The sequence below is a fragment of the Triticum aestivum genome, chromosome 5B, assembly GCF_018294505.1.
Source record: "Triticum aestivum cultivar Chinese Spring chromosome 5B, IWGSC CS RefSeq v2.1, whole genome shotgun sequence".
Lineage (NCBI taxonomy): Eukaryota > Viridiplantae > Streptophyta > Magnoliopsida > Poales > Poaceae > Triticum > Triticum aestivum.
Window position 1 is genome coordinate 682,339,953 of NC_057807.1, and position 12,419 is coordinate 682,352,371.

The 12,419-nt window shown below is 51.0% G+C and overlaps 2 non-coding genes across 2 annotated transcripts; both read left to right on the forward strand.

The window, feature by feature from the left end:
* Positions 1-2,514: 2,514 nt before the first annotated feature.
* TRNAT-AGU (transfer RNA threonine (anticodon AGU)) lies at positions 2,515-2,588 on the forward strand. The gene has a single exon. It is a non-coding gene; the product is annotated as a tRNA-Thr (tRNA).
* A 3,961-nt stretch (positions 2,589-6,549) lies between these two features.
* Positions 6,550-6,624, forward strand: TRNAT-AGU (transfer RNA threonine (anticodon AGU)). The gene has a single exon. It is a non-coding gene; the product is annotated as a tRNA-Thr (tRNA).
* Positions 6,625-12,419: the final 5,795 nt, after the last annotated feature.

Genomic DNA, 12,419 nt, shown 5'->3' on the forward strand with positions numbered 1-12,419 from the left:
GATCTTGCTCCTATGAAAACTCAGGTGAGATCTGGCAGCCCCCACATCCGAATTACATCAAGGTCAATGTCGATGCAAGCTTCGTGGAGAGCATTAGGGCATCTCCAGCCGTTGGCCCCCCAGGAGGGGCAAAAAATCGCCCTCTGGGGGCGCACCGGCGCTAAACCGCGCACTGGGGGTGTGATGTCCCCCAGTCGCGGCGCCCACGGTGCGAGCAAAAAAGTCAAACACGGCGCAAAACGACTCAAATTTAACGCAAACATCGGCGAGTTCGTTCAAACTTAAACATATTTTACAAAAAAAAACTGCCGCGGGCTACCCCTGCCGTCCGCCTCGCCGCCCGCCCACGCGGTTCTACATGCCGAGGAGGCTGTAGAACCGCGTGTAGTCACCGCCGCCGTCGTCGTCGTCGTCGTCGCCGCCGCCCCCGCCTAAGCCTCCGCCGTCCCTGCTGCACCCCTCCCCCGGTTGGCGCGGCGGGTTGGAAGGTCCGGGGGCGTCGTCGTCGTCACTGTCGAGGATCACGACGCCGTGCTCGTCCTCGCGCCCACGCTTGCGGGTGGCGATCTCCTCCAGGGCCCGGCGCTGCCGGACCGTCTCGTCGCGGAGGTAGTCGTCCCGCGCCCACTACATGGCGTCCTCGTCGGAGAAGCCGCGCCGGGCTATCTCCTCGTACTCCGCGGGGAGGCCGGGCTCCGGCTTGGGCTCGACGAGGACGAAGCGGCCGGTGGGTGGAGAGGCGTTGGCGCCGATGCGGACGCCGGAGCTGCGGGTGCGCGCGGCGACCGGTGTGCCTGGCTCCGGCTTGATGGGGCGGAGGCAGGGCGAGCCGCCGGACGAGGAGGAGGACCCCCCGGTCTCCATGCGCCTCGGCGTCCAGGAGCTTCCCCGGCGGCGTGAGAAGGAAGGGGGAGCCGGGTAGTCGAGGCGCGGCGTGTTGCCGCCCTCGATGTACTCGAGGACGGCCTCCAACGTGCGCCCTGGCACGCCCCACCACCGACGCCGGCCGGCGGAGTTGAGCCTGCCGGAGGGCACGACGCCGTTGGTGGCCTCGAGCTGCTGGGCGTGGCGGCGGCGGAAGTACGGTTCCCAGAGCGGGCTGTCGGGGACGTACCGTGGCCCCTCCCTCGCCGCACGCGGCAGGTTCGAGCGGATGCGTGCGATCTCCGCACGCCGCGCCGCACCGGTGGGTATCGGGGGCACCGGCACGCCGCCCGCGCTGATCCTCCACGCCCCGGACACCCGCATGTCCGGCGGGACCGGGTACTCGGCCTCGTAAAGGAGGCGAGCCTCGTCTTCATGAAGATGGCGGCGGCCGAAGCCGTTCGCCGCCGCGCCGTCGCCTGGGAAGCGCTCGGCCATGAGTTTTGAACTGGAGACGGCGAAAGGGAGGAGAGGAGAGGGAGGAACGACGGCGGCGGGAAGTGTGAGTCGTCGAGTGCGACGGGGCGCGTCATATATAGGCCGAGGCGCCGCCCACACGCGTGGCACCGTGCGTACGCATGGCGGGCGAGGCGAGGGCGGGGGACGCGCGTCGTCCGGCCTTCACTGCGCCGCCCGTGAGGCATCAATGGCGCAGGCTGACCGACGCGGCAGCGCGCGGCAGCTTTGGCATTGATTCACCGCGGGAAACTAGGCGATGAGGACGACGAAGGGCCGAGAAGAGAGCCGTGTCGCTGACGCAGCGGGCCCGCGGTTTCTTCGCGCCAAAAAAGTTCGCCCGGCGCCCCCCAGCGCGCCGGGTTCGGGCTGGGTCCGCCGGTGCTGTTTTCGGCCTAAGCCGGCGAAAATCGGGCTCCTGGGGGCGCGACTGGGCCGTTTTTTCGGCGCCGGCGTGAAAAAAACGTCTGGGAAGGCCTTTTTAGGGGCGCGGCTGGAGATGCCCTTAGCCTTGCAAGTGTTGGAAATGTAGCCAGGGACTCGTATGCATGGTACAATCATCATCTCCTCACGGGCTTTATTGGGCAGTGTACACGCGTGGAGGAAGCATAACTTGAGGCTTGCTTTGATGGCCTTTGCATAGGTATCACTCTTCATAATCTCATTATTTCTAAGACTGACTGCACTTTTGTGGATGTGGCTCTTGCAAATGAAAATTTTGACAAGTCCTCTCTGGTCGATTTGAAGACGGAAGTGATGAGTACATCAAAACTTAAAAATAATGTTAAAGTCTCCAGACTAATCGATTGGCCAACGCGGTGGCTCATTAGATTCCGAAGTTTAGCAATGATAATAGGTCAGACGTTGTCCTTGTTAACATGCTCCACCCTGCACGGTGAAGTTTGTACTGAATGATTGTAATAACTCTTTTATTTAATTAATATACATTTTTTAAATGGCAGGTGTCATTTAATGGTAGTAGAATACATTGTCGCAAAACTCAAAAGTGTTTTGGGACACTACAACGATGTTGCTACACTGACGCATGCTAGGTGTCTTCGCCTTTTAGTGTCTTGGATACAGAATAGTCTTGAAAAGCTGACATAAGCCTGGTCCTACAAATTATCAAACAAAGCTTTCATAGCTCAGTTTGTTAGAGCACCCGTTTAGTAAGCGGGAGGTCTTGAGTTCAACTCTCAATGAAAGCATTTTTATTTTTATTTTTTGAGTTTCCTATGGGATTTTTTCTAAAATTTCATGGTTCGCTCGTATTTGCTTCGTTCTATATAAAATCATAAGTTTCATGGTTCGCTCGTATTTCATGGTTTTTTACATTCGTACTTGTATAACCATGTTTTGTCTTGAGTTCAACTCTCAATGAAAGCATTTTTATTTTTATTTTTTGAGTTTCCTATGGGATTTTTTCTAAAATTTCATGGTTCGCTCGTATTTGCTTCGTTCTATATAAAATCATAAGTTTCATGGTTCGCTCGTATTTCATGGTTTTTTACATTCGTACTTGTATAACCATGTTTTGTCTTCTAGAAGTCCTTCCGCTCCAAAATAATTAAAGTTCTACAATTATTCTAAGTGGGACTTTCTAAATTTTCTCCAAGTCTATAGGAAAATTTGTTAAGTTGTGCAATGTGAAATATAAATAATATGAAAATATATTTCATAATAAATCTAATGAAGTAAATTTAGTATTATAGATGTTGATATATTTTTCATATGGTCTTGGTCAAACTTAATGAAGTTTGACTTAGTACAAGTCTAGAACTTCAGTTATTTTGAAACGCAGGGAGTAAAATCGTAACTTTCTTCCATATAAAATAATGACTTTTATTGCATAACCACCACCACCCTTCGGTGCGTCATCTCTAGTTATGTTTCGTGTTGCATTCTTATGTACCACAATTCTACCCACATTCACCTTTCGTGAAGGGCCTAAATCCACATCGGACGTGCAACGCACGACCAATTTGATAGTAACCTTAACAAGTTTGCCTCGTTGTCTCGCATTACTGTGACTCTTCCCTTTTAAGACACAAAAATGTTGCTAGAAGTGTGGTCATTCGGGAATCTAAGAGCAACTCTACCACACACCGCAAAACCCCCGACCCGCAAAATAACCGCCAAACGGGTTGACGGCGAAAATCCCGCCCAAACAGACACCGCAAACGCGGCTGGCCCACAAAAAAATTGAGAGGCGTGGCAAAAACTCGGTCCCGACCCGCGTATTCGCCCCCCCGGCCCGTCGGTGCCATGCATATAGCGGGAGCGGTTGGTGGGCAGGGGGACATTTCAGCCCGCTCTTTTCCCCCACCAACCACCTCCCCTCTCCCCCTCGTGCCGCCGCCCCGCCGCCACCCAAGATTCCGGCGAAAGTGGCCGGCGGGAGCATGCGGGAAGGCCTCCAGACGCACGAGGTAGCCCTCCGCCCCCCTCCCCTCCCCTCCTCCTGCGTCGGCGGGCCGGGACCTTGCGGATCTGCGGCATTTCATCACGGGCGGCCGGATTTGGCTTTCCCGACCGCCGCCGGCTGCGCCAAGCTATGGAATGGTCGGGAAGCACCTCGCACAGCACCGACAAAGGCTCATCGGCGCATGCAGGTGCGGGTTCATCCGCTCGCCGCCGCCAACGGTTTGCCGCCATGGATTCGGTCGGCCGTCCACCGGGCTCGGCTCTCGCGCAGAGGCTCTGCGGCTCGCCGATGCCGCTCATACAGTGCGATGACTGCCCGCGGACAGTGCTGCGGCTGACTTCAGGCACGCCAAAGCACCCCAGATGGGTGTTCTTCAAATGCGAAAACGACGGGGTACGTGCTGTTTTGCATTCAGCTCATTTGGATAGCTCATTATGCTTGCTCATTTGGAACATCATCACGCGTGTAGGAATATGGATGCTCATTTTGGTTTTTGGAAGGCGAATACATTAATTTATTGATAGAAATAAAATTGATAGACGGTTCATGCACTCCTTAATGCAATCGAAGGCAATGAACCACATGCATGCGCAACTAGAGGGGAAGCAACAGCTACTTCTTTAGAACCAAAGAAGAACAATGAAGAAGTAAAAATCAAGAATCTGCAGATCAACAATGAGTGCATGGAGAAGATATTGCTTCAACTCGTGGGAGCAGTTATGGAAGTTGGACATCTTCTAAACTGCATACTTATGGTTCTTGTTTTCTTTGGGCTTGCTTTTCTAGCAAAAATTTGGGTGATGTCCTATGTATCTAATGGTTGAAAATGCAAAGAAATGCAAATTGAGTGCAAATTTACATTTTGCGGGTTGGGGGAGGACGGCCGCACAAGTAGACCCCGCAAAGCGACCCGTAAAACAGGATGCGGGTCGGCTTTGCGGGGTCTTCCTCTGCGTCTTTTCGCTGCAGACTGCAAAACAACTTTTCCGCGAACTGGGTTGAGATCCTCTGCAGTACCGTATGGTGCTGTAGTGTCGATGACATGTGGGGCTAGGTCCCACATGGCAGTGACTGTACAACATCGTACAGTACTGCAGAGGATCCTAACCCCCGCGAACTGCAAACGTGAAATGCGGGTCGGCGGGATGCGGGGTCTATTAGAGATTCTCTAAGCTATGCTCTTTGCCGATATGGAAATGCTCATTTTTGCATCGGTTACAGACCTACGGTTGCTCCTTCATTTCTCCACTTAAAGTATGGTCCGCGTCCTTCCTTCGTGCTCAGCTTCTCAGCATGACATGTTTCCAGCTCAAGGTATAGGGGTTGATGTGCATGGCTCAATGAAAGATTTTTTTTTTGAGTTTCCTAGTGGATTTTTTCTAAATTTTTCATGGTTCGCTCCTATTTGCTTTGTTATATATAAAATCACATTTTTTTTCACATTTCTACTTGTATAACCATGTTTTGTCTTCTAGAAGACCTTCCACTCCAAAATAATTAAAGTTCTACAATTATTCTAAGTTGAACTTTTTATATTTTGACCAAGTCTACAGAAAAAAATTGTTAAGTGGCAGCTGCCTGGGGCGTGAGGCTGATTTCCTTCGTACTCCCTCCGTCCGAAAATACTTATCGAAAAAATGAACAAAAATGAATGTATCTTAGAAGCAAAATACGTCTAGATACATTCATTTCTCCGACAAGTATTTCCGGACGGAGGAAATAGTAAGTAGAGGACATCGTAGATACAGTGCTATAGTGCTCAAAGGCTGCCTGGGGCGGCCGGGGGCGTTGCTGAATCCTGGCGCCGCCCCTGAGGACAATGATGGTTCTTGTTATCTACTAACATGACTATTCTTTATATTGTATCAACGCGGACCAAAAAAAAGTAAAGATAAAATTTATTTAATAAATATACCACAAAAAGGGAGACAGGCGGTTCGAACCTGTGACATCGGGGTCGCTCGCGCCTAACCTAACAAGCAGGCTACTACGACAAATGATGCCCTTGAAGGACAAACATAATATATGTTTGTATTTCTTTTCTTATATGTAAGAAAACACCTTATATTCTGTTGTTTGTGACGTTTAAAAAATATTCATGCGTTACAAAAAAGTACGTGCCATTTTTGAAAAAATATTTAAATGTTGTAGTTGAGCTCTTGGTGCTTTATCGGACCGTGTGAGGTTTGGCAATAAGGTAGTCTGTAATATTGTATGCTCTCATACCGGTGCAGAAACACACTTGGTCTCGTCATCTTATTCGTAAAATTGGCCGTGGCCTGGTACAATTCAACGGATATAGAGCAATCATAGATTTTTTTTTACAAATATAGTTTGTGCAATTAATGAGTTTTCCAAATTAATTTTAATTAATGCAATTACTATCGATGTTTCCAAGATTAATGGCAATTGATGCAATCAATGTTGTTCCTAAATTGCGGTGATATGATGAATGCATCATTGGAGTGGTGTGGGAGCAGTCTGACTACAAGGCTTCTTTGTTAATCGTTTTTTATGTTGTTGTTGCAAATCAACCCAACGACAAGGCTTCTACACTTGATGGAGCCAATTGGGCTATTTACGCAAAAAAAAAGAACCAATTGGGCTAGCCTGACGGCTAAAGAAAACATCACCTTCCGTTTTGGATGTAGTACAATGCAGGTCAGGTGCCGTACTTTATGGTTTACACTGTGTAGAACGATCTTTAGAATACTAATAACGACTCAAAAAATTTGTCTAGGGAAGCTTTCATAGCTCAGTTGGTTAGAGCACCCGTTTAGTAAGCGGGAGGTCTTTGAGTTCAACTCTCAATGAAAGCATTTCCTTTTTTTGATACTAACATTTTGTGTGTTCCCTGCAGTAATAGTTCATTTTGCATTATCTTGGGGCATCACCTATGGGCTATGGCTATGGACATCGAAGCAAAAGGTGCGACCATTATGCAACTGACGGAGCCACCAAAACAATAATTTACCGAACCGATACACATGCTAGCCTGGCCGGGTCAGCTGTCGCACGGACATGTACAATTGCTAAAAATAACTCTTCTGTTGCTCCAAGCAAGCATTACGAACGGTCCTCGACAGTGAATGCACATCATGCATGTCACTTGAAAGCTGAAGCTGATAGCGGTGGCCCATTCTTCAGCATCTATGTATGATGAACTCGATCTTTTGTCCGGCCTGTGCCAAGATCAAATGATGCAACCACTGGAACCGCAGTTAGGCCAACCTCACGTCGGGGCATGCAGGATAGCACTTTGATTACCCGCAAAAATCAAAAAAAGATAGTACTACTATGACAAATTAAAGGGCAATCTACGATCCATCGATCGATGCTGAGCATGTACGTGCTGGGTCATGTCTGCCTTGCCTACTTAGGCCAACTCCAACGCGTGACCCCATCCTGTTCGTCCGCGTCCGTTTGGAGGTAAACGGACAAAGCAAGCCTCCCAACACGCGGCCGTAAACGGACCGTCATCCGTTTTCTGTCCGCTTTCGGTCCATTCCCGGCCCAAGTTTTTGGGCCGAGTTTGCGGCCGAACGGACACGCGTGGACGCGAGCGACGCGTGCCCTTGTCCTGCCCCGGTCCACCCGTCGGAGAGACAAGCCCCCCTTTTCTCTTATTCTACTTCCCTCCATGCCCCGACATTGCCGCCGTCACCACCATCCCCATCCTGTTCGTCCGCGTCCGCTTGGAGGTAAACGGACAAAGCAAGCCCCCCAACACGCGGCCGTAAACGGACCGTCATCCGTTTTCTGTCCGCTTTCGGTCCATTCCCGGCCCAAGTTTTTGGGCCGAGTTTGCGGCCGAACGGACACGCGTGGACGCGAGCGACACGTGCCCTTGTCCTGCCCCGGTCCACCCGTCGGAGAGACAAGCCCCCCTTTTCTCTTATTCTACTTCCCTCCATGCCCCGACATTGCCGCCGTCACCACCATCCCCGGCCGCATCATCTTCCACTAGGGCCGTCCCAACCACCACCAGCAATGCCATAGCTGTCTCCGCACCAGCCTTCCGGAAAGCATTTGGCCGACGTTCTCCTTGTTGCCAGTGGGAGACAATCTACGGTCGTTTGGTGTCGCCCGTCGTCCCCAACCTCTTATGACCGGCCGTTCGGTGACGCAGGGACCTTGCTTTGCTGCCTATGAGGGGAGCGGGGCGTGCACTATCCGTCCGCTCTCCCAGCATGACCGCAAGGCGTTCGACGACGGATTGCTCACAAGGTACAATGGATAGTGGTGATGAAATTTTCTTTCACAACTTCATTTGCTCATGGGATGATGAAGAGTTGGCGGCTGCGTTGGTCGTACATGAACACATCACTAGGAAGTGGCCTTGGTACACGAGATTAATCCCCGGCCATGCTCCGGCCTTGGACCGCAACAGGGAGAAAGGCCACACCCTTCTCTATGTCGATTCCTTTAAGGATGGTGCACTGTTTAGGCCACATCAATTTTGTCGCAGATTCCGAATGAGAAGGAATATGTTCAATCGTATTCGCGAGGGAGTGTTCGCGCATGACCCATACTTTGAGTGCAAAGAGGATGCCCTAGGCAAGCTTGGTTTCTCTTCATACCAGAAATGCACTGCGGCTATCCGCATGCTTGCATATGGAATTCCTGGTGATCTTGTGGATGAGTATGTTCGTATGAGTGAGTCCACATGTCTGCTCTCATTGTATAGTTTTTGCACGACCGTGGTGGAAGTGTTTGGTCCAGAGTACCTCAGAGAGCCAATTGTCCCTGATAGAGAGAGGTTGTTGGCGATCAATGCCGAGAGGGGCTCTCCGGGCATGCTTGATAGTATATATTAATTGTATGCACTAGAAGTGGAAGAACTGTCCATTTGCTTGGCAGGGACAGCACAAGGGGCATGTGAAAGGTGCCACTGTTATACTGGGAGCTGTGGCTTCACAAGATCTCTGGATATGACATTCCTTTTTCGGCATGACTCGTTCTCAGAATGGTATTAGTGTTCTTCAACGGTCTCCAGTGTTTGCAAGGCTTGCGGAAGGGCACTCTCCGGAGGTCAACTTTGAGGTCAATGGCCACCATTACAACAAGGGATATTACCTAGCTGATGTCATCTATCCTTAGTTGTCCACCCTTGCGAAGACCATACCCCCAATCCGCAAGGAGAGAAGAGACAGAGGTTTGCCCAAATGCAAGAGAGTGCTAGGAAGGATGTGGAGCGTGCTTTCGGTGTGCTTCCTCGCTGGGGTATCGTTCGTAACCCTGCATTGACATGGAGCACGAAGAAGCTTTGGGAGGTAATGACTGCTTGTGTGATCATGCACAACATGATCGTGGAGGATGAGCGTGATGACAACATCTACGACCAAGGGTTTGATTTCCAGGGTGAAAATGTTGAGCTTGAGCATTCACCTCCTGCAACCTCTGAATAGTTTGTCCAGTTTCATCGGGAGTTGCGTGATTGGCATGCTCATGTCCAGCTCCAGGATGACTTGGTTGAGCATGTGTGCACTCACATTGGCAACCAGTAGATCTATCAGTTTAATTTCTTGTCATGCAAACAAATTTTGATTGGGTTGTAAGACTATTTGATATTGTTTTCTTGTCATGCAAACAAATTTTGATTGGGTTGTACAGACTATTTGGAAGCTATTTTTGATTTGAACCATTTCATATACATCATTTTTATTTTATCTAGTGTGCTGGTGAACGGACAAGATGCGGCCGAAATGCGGCCGCGCGTTGGGCGCACGGCTGCAGCATCCACGAATCCGGGCGGACACGGCCCTATCATCACCCCCAAACGGTTGAAATCCGGACAAAACGGATGTCCATTTAGGGTCGTGCGTTGGATTTGGCCTTAAATCAGTGACCGACGTGGCGGCAGTCTGCGCGACATCGTGTCATGCATGTTGCCGCAGCTGTCTCAGGACTTTACCTAAACCGTGTCCGTACCGCACAGTAATACACCTCTTTAGACTTTACCCAAGAGCATCTATAGTCGCCGCCTGCAAATTCGGGCCCTCAAACGCGGACACGCCTGGGCGCATAGGCGGGCACGGACCGGACACTGTTCAAATCTTGTCGTCCACATCCATGTATCTCATATTCGGTCCCTCGTATCTATACTAGCATGCAACATAGATAAAAAGAACTTAGATCATCACACAAACATAGAATCGAATAGAGGAACGCAAATTCCGATCACCACAAAATCACCGACGGATGTCCACAAGACAGCCACAATTCACATAATTCATATAAATGACGGACAAAGTTAAACTAGATTACTAAAAACTTGAAATTGAAGACGAAGACGGCGGAGATTCACCACTTCCTCACCGGCCCTTTGCCCTTTCGGTCGCCGGCGTGGTGATAACCCACAAGTATAGGGAATCGTTTGTAGCCTTCTTCGATAAATAAGAGTGTCGAACCCAACGAGGAGCTAAAGGCAGAACAAATATTCCCTCAAGTTCTATCGACCGTTGATACAACTCTATGCACACTTGACGTTTGCTTTACCTAAAACAAGTATGAAACTAAAAGTACTTTGTGAGAATGGAACTATGAAAAAATTGCAACATAATAAAATTGGATATCTTTTGTCAATAAGAATGTCATTTGTCCCTAGGCAATCAATAACAAGTACCGGTAATCATTCTTGTAATTTTATATGAGGGAGAGGCATGAGCTAACATGCTTTCTCTACTTGGATCATATGCACTTACTATTGGAACTCTAACAAGTATTTGCAACTACTAAAGATCATTAAGGTCGTGAAACCCAACCATAGCATTAAGTATCAAGTCCTCTTTATCCCATACACAACAATCCACCTACTCGGATTTAAGCTTCTGCCACTCTCACAACCCATCGTAAGCGAATCATGAACGTATTGCAACACCCTACAGCAGGGACCCCTCATGTTTGCGCGAGACGGAGGGCACGGTAGGACAACACCATAAATAAATATACAATCATACCACCAAGATCACGATTAACCCACATGACAAAATGGATCTACTCAAATATCATATGATAGCCAAATATCATAGGGAAATAATATATGGAGTTGAGCACCATGTTTAAGTAGAGATTACAGCAGGGAGAAGGGGCATTACACCACTGCATAGAGGGGGAGAGAGTTGGTGTTGATGGTAGCAAGATTGTTGATCTAGATCGCCGTCACGATCCTTGCCCCGGCAGCGTTCCGGTGCCACCGGGAGAGAGAGGGGGAGAGAGCCCCCTCCTTATTCTTCTTCCTTAGCCTCCCACCTAGATGGTAGGAGAGTTCCCCCTCTAGTCCATGGCCTCCATGGCGGCGGAGGGGCAGGAGCCCCTCCGAGATTCGATCTCTGTCAGAGTAATGGGCCACGGGTAGCCTAACCCGAACCCCTGAGCCTTTCAAGACTTTGTGTCGCCTTCGCCCCACGAGACTCCAGAATGAAGCGTCGCCTTCCGGTGGCTGGCTGGCTCAACGGCCGGCTACCCGAAGACGGCCAAGTACCAGCAGACGGTCCCCAGACGGGCCGACTCCTAGGAGGCGGCCTCCGTTGAGGCCGGCTTCTAGCAGGCGGCCGCCCGGCGCCCTCAGAGTCTGCGCCCCTCATCAAGAGGACAAGACAGGGTGAGGCTACAGTGTAGTCCCTCACCCCCGAATCCCGGGCTTGGCGTGACCACACTACCCCGTACAGGTGGAGATCTCCGCACGACGTGACACTGTTGCCATTCCCCCTTGACGTCATTCCTGGTAGGCGGCGGCAGGCCCTACTAGGCAGTGAGAGCTCGGAAGACGGCGGAAGCCAGACCAGCCGGACCTAAGGGAGGCCGGCTTCTAGCAGGAGGCCCGTTCATCCCTCGGGGCCCGTGCACCATTAACAAGATAATGCATGGTGTGGCTACATCGATCTCCCATTAGGCGGCGGGACTGTAGCCACACTCCCCTGACCAAGCCTGCATCATTAGCATCATCGCTACAGTGATCAGCCACCAACCAGATCCGCCAGCGGTGGAAGTGGCCCGTCAGCTCCGTACCAGACCAGTCGGAGGGGCCCACCAGGTGGCGGGCCCCAGCTGCCGGCGGAGAAGCCGACGACCAGAGACACTGGCAGCCGGGTCCTACATCCGGCCAAGTTACCATTGTACCCCTGGGGGGTAGGACTATATAAACCCCCCAGGGCACCCATGCAAAGGGTTACCAACCTGTTAGAACTAGACTCACATCTAGAGGAAGAAGAGAGCTAGCCCTGCCTCCTTCTACCTCTAGCTTATAGCTCAAGGAGCACCATTGTACTCACTAGTGCCTTAGTGATCATGCGGAGACCTCGCAGAGCAGGACTAGGGGCGTTATCTCCTAGGAGAGCCCCGAACCTGGGTAAAGTGTGCTGGCGTTCGTGTCTACGCCTCATCCTGCTTCCAGGCACCGGTGACGTTCTACTTGCTCCCACCATGATAAGCCATCCATTGGCATATGTCACACCCAATCCCCGACATTTGGCGCCCACCGTGGGGCAAGGTGCACCGTCATCTGGAGACCTGTTCTGGATGGGAACCTTGTTCCTTCCTGGCGAGCGCAGCCAGCCCAGCACGCCCAACGGCGTCAGCCTCGATGCGCCGCACGGCGCGGAGATCGCCTGCG